Source organism: Pteropus vampyrus, unplaced genomic scaffold (genome assembly GCF_000151845.1).
Source record: "Pteropus vampyrus isolate Shadow unplaced genomic scaffold, Pvam_2.0 Scaffold885, whole genome shotgun sequence".
Classification (NCBI taxonomy): domain Eukaryota; kingdom Metazoa; phylum Chordata; class Mammalia; order Chiroptera; family Pteropodidae; genus Pteropus; species Pteropus vampyrus.
The window spans coordinates 3493-8514 of NW_011889666.1; positions in this window are offsets into that span (position 1 = coordinate 3493).

The following is a 5022-nucleotide window of genomic DNA, read 5'->3' on the forward strand; positions in this document are numbered from 1 at the left end:
CGACCCCCCACCCAGGGTTCCACGTGTCACGCTTTGGGAACCACCCCAAGGAGGCTGCAAGAAGCGAGGGATTTTATTTTGTTGCATTTGATTTTGTTTCTTCTTTTGATTTTGGAAACATGAGCACGCAGCCCTCTGTGCTGAAAAACATAAAAACTGAAGAACTAAAATTTTTATAAAACTGAAAAAAAAGAAGCATGTGCAGCATACACAGAAGGGACTTTGAAAGTGCCCAGAGGCTGTCACAGGGCCGAAGCTCGTTGACAGTCACCACGGTGGGGCCCGGATGTGCCCCCACCCCCATGCCTGTCTTCCTTGTATGTTTTCTCGTTCACCCTGGCGTGGTGGGGGGCCAGGCCTTACTTGCCTTGGGGAAGAAGGGCTTCCACGGTGACGAGGACAGGGGCAGGATGAAGCAGCCCAGGTTCTTGAGGCACCTCTCCATGGAGAAGGTGACCGTGAACCCTAATTGTCAGCGCCCACCTGACGGGCGAGGAAGGTGTCACTGATCTGTGTCGCCGGGGAAGGGCGTGCACCTGTCTGGTCCCCTGTGGACCCTGCACTCGGCTTTGACTCCTTTGGGGACGTGCTGAGGTGGCCGTGGGCTCGGCACGCCCCTCCAGGCTCCGTGAATCCCCTGCAGCCTCTCAGCCATCGGGGGAGGCACCAGGTCCGAGGAATCTCTAGGGGGGCCACACCCCCCCCACTAGCAAAACCGAAAGACGTGATGATGCGGGACCCTCCCAGGAACGGTGTCTTCCGGTCCGTGCCCTCGCAGCCTCCACGGCCCCTCGCTGCCACAGGGCGTGGGCGGTTTCCGGCCTCCATGCTCACCTGGCCCCCGGCCCCTCTGCTACCAAGTGTCCCCGCACATTTCTGCCACGGCGTCATTCCGTCTGGCCCCGTGTGGCCCCTCGATGCTCAGTGAGCAAACCGTGGCGAGCTGTGCTCCTGCGAGACATGTGTGCAGCCCCTCTATGGGGACTGGGTCCCAGGACAGTATCCCGACAACAGATCCGCTCGGAAATGACCCAGACAGACATCCCCTGCTTCCTTCACTGGGCTGGGGCGGGAGGGGAGAGCAGGATCCTAATTCGTCCCCTCTCCATGGGTTAGAAGTGACGTACCAGCAGGATTCCGACAGAGACGCTAGTGACATTCAGGGAGGGTGACTCTGACGCCGGGCGTCTTGGGCACTGCAGGGCATTGAGCAGCCCCTGTGGTCACCACTCGCCAGGCGCCAGGACCATCCGACCCCCAGTTGTGACAACACAAATGTGTCCAGTTATTGTCAAGTGTCCCTTATGGGCAGAATCACCTGCAACTAGGAATCGCTACCACAGATAGATAGATGGTAGGTAGGTAAGTAGGTAGATAGATAGATAGATAGATAGATAGATAGATAGATAGATAGATAGATAGATGGATACTGATATATTATAGACAGATATTAATGACAGATATTAATGGATAGGTACAGATAGACATTAATAGTTGATACATAGGTATGAATGCGTAGGTATAGCCAGCTAGATAGATGGATGATAGGAAGATGGATAGATAGCTATGTAGATATATATATAGATAGACAATTGATGGATAGATAGGCAGATAGATAGATATCGATAGTTAGATACTGATAGATTGATTATGTTACAGGTTATTGATTATCTCTATCCCTCTAGGCAGCCCCGTCTTCCCTCCCTCTCTCAGACGTCTTACCAGGAGCAAAGCTGAGGTCCCTCTGGCTCTTCCTGGGGACACGCTTCTCAAGAGGGCTGAAGTCCTCACTGGGTGAGGCACCCTGTGCACTGTAGGGCGCACGGCAGCCTGTGGTGTGCACCCAGCGGACGCCGGCAGCACCCCCTCCGCAGTTTTGACAGGGGGTGTCCAGACCAGAGACGGCAGCTAAGGGAAGGGGTGGCGTCGTGGCAACAGAGGGGGTGGGGGTTGGGAGGGCGTCGGGGCCCCGTGCCAGGTTTGGGGGTTACCGGCAAGACCTTGCTGGGCGGGAGGGGGGAGGGAGGAAAATGCACCACTTGCACGCAGGCAGCGTCCCCAAACACCCGCCCCTGAAGCTCCCGTGCCACTGTGAGCCCCCCTGAGGAAGCAGCCTGCTGGAAATCGGGGTTTCCTGGGGAGGCGGATCTGCTCTGCAGCTCCCAGCCGCGCGGGGCCCTGACGCCCGGTGATTGATGGGCTTGACAGACGTAAGCTCCGCCCCCGTCCCCGCCCCCCTCTCCTCACCTCCCACCCACTGCGGCTGGTCACGCCAGCCTGTCACCCGAAGCCGCGCTTGGCTGCCAGCCCTTCCCCATGTTCTGTTTTGGGAAGAGCGAGCCCGGAGTCAGCCCTGAACTGGCAGCATCAAGATCCTTTGGGACTGTCTGAGGACATGCAAATCCTTGGTGTCCCCCAGACTCCCGCCCCCATCAGGGAACAGAGTGGGGGGGCAGATCCCTGCCTTCGCCAGTCCCCCTGATGCCCACCCAAGCTGGGAAGCAGGGCTCTGACTACTGGCCAGGTGGGCAGGGGACAATGAGGCTAGGACAGCTAGGGAGGGCGGGAAGCGGGTGGCACCCAGGGGGACAGCTGGGGGGAACTGCACAGATTTTGAAAGAGAAGGTTTAGGACGCCCCAGCGGGTGACTGTATCTCAGCGCGAAAGTCCGCAGACGTGACACAATCTGCCCCACACACCACCCGCCGTCCCCTCCCGGGGCAGAAGGCAGTCAGCCGCAGGCCACCCTCCCCGATCCCTGGGCAAAGGGCAGCTCCGTTTATAAACCCAGAGCCGGCAGCCTGCCGTGGGCGTGGCTGGGCTCCCATGGGTGCCAGACCCCAGGAAGCCGTGCAGACGTGCCAGCTGGTGAGCTCCGCCGTGGGCACGGCCATCGGGAAGCAGTGTCGCCTGTGGAAAGACGTTCGCCAACCGCAAAAGTGACTCTGCACCGTCGTAAAGACACATTCGGAGAAAATGACTCTGTCGTCGGTACAACAAAGACGGTACCATTGGACAGTGATAGGACCATTCGGAGGGAGCCTTCGAACCCAGAAGCTCCAGAGATGGACGCCAACCAATTTGTGTGCCGTGTTTTTGTGGCAAAGGCCCTAGGAACTAACTTGAAAGACAAGCAAAGAACGAGAGAAAATATTTGCAATATACAGACGCACATATATGTGTTTATCACGGTCGCAATTAGGCACCCAATTTTATATGTCTATTAACATAAACCTCGTAATATATAAAGAAGTACAACTGTAAGCAACTTGATACAAAAATAGCAAGTGATTTATAAGGCATGCTGCTGGTTAACAGCCAGCACTCAACCTCCATTTTTCTGTTATGCAGTCTTGACAGAGCTAAAATTTACCTCAAGGATTCGTCAGTCCTCACCGGATCAATATCGGTTTGGAGCTGTGTGTCCCGTTCTGTGTTAATGAGACATGAGAAGTTGGCTGGTGACATCTAGAAAGACATCTTTATTCTTTACAGAAGAAATCCACAGGAAAATGGTCCCAATTTCGACTCTGGACATTGGTGGATGGGTATGTGATGGCTGGAGCTACAGCAGCCACATTGCAGCATGAGTGACACTGGTCAGTGTCCTGCGAAAGGCAGGGTCACAAGATACAGAGAACCCAGCCACTGGACGACATCGTCGAACCCTCAAATCACCCCACCCCAGAGGCCCCAAATTTCAGTCAGTCTTACGTGATGCTCTCTTATGGTTTTAAGCCAGTTTGACTTGAGCTTTCTGTTACTGTAGCATCGAAACATCTTAATCTACACAGCTGAGCAGAAGTTCTCAAACACATTTAGGTCACAAGAGTCTTTGACATGCCTGGAAAAAAAAAAATCTATGGGGGAAGCTAGAGAACTTGTGTTTATCGAGGTGATAAACATCCACATTTTCTGTACTAGAAATTAAAACGGGACATTTTAGACATTTATTCGATAAGTTTAAAGATAACGACAATAACAAACCCATTACGCTGTACATAAATCACATATTTTAATGGGAAACAATATATATTTTCACCCCGCAAAGTAAAATGGGGGAGGGCCGGGGAAGGATAGCTTTTTTTCACACATTTGCAAATCTCTTTGCTCATCCAGCTTATTAGAAGGTGGCTGATGCGTCGTCACATCTGCTGCTGGTTTCATTCTGTTGTGACACATTGTCGAGGTTGAAGTAAGGAACACAGTCCAGCCTCATGCGGCTGCGCAATGAGAAATGGGCAGAGCCTTTCCGCACAGGTGTGGACTTTTCGATGCCACACACGGCGCCGTGGCGTCCGGAACCCCAGCCGGGCATTTTCATCCTCGGCCAAGTCAGAAGCCGTGGGAGTGTCTGAAACTTCAGATAGATCTTTTACTCCCTGGGGATTTTGTCACACGGTGCCTCGGTCCCACGGAGGTCCTCAAACGGTGGCACATCCCACGACGTGACGTCCATTTTTAAACGCCCACACCGGTGACCGTCACTGTCCTTCTCCGACGTCACAGGCTGAGGGCCCCGCCCGCCGAGGCGGTGCTGTCTCAGCTGCGGCCTTCGAGAGGGGATTGGAGGCAGAGCTGGCCATGAGGACGGGGACACCGCGGCACCACGAGCGTCCCTATAGGAAGGGAAAGGAGAGACAAGAGGCCGCTGTCCATGGCGTGAGCACACGGTCGTCTGAAAGGCGGGAAGAAGGCGGTCGGCAGGGCCAGAATCGGCCGCCACCTGGACCTCAGACGTCCAGCCTCCAGGGGGGAGATTCGTGCTCCCTGTCCAGGCCGCCGGTGGCAACTCGAGCCAGGACAGAGCCATTCACTCCTTTTGCTCTGTGTCCACTGCATAAGTCTTTATTGAGCACCTACTACGTGCCAGTCACTGTCCCCGGACTTGGGGACATACGCATGCCTCTGCAGATGTGACGTTCTGGAGGAGAGAAAACCGGACAATAAACTAGAGAGAGAGAGAGAGAGAGACGTCCTGTGGTCCAGTTCTCGTTTTCGTCCTCGGGGGCAGTGGACACG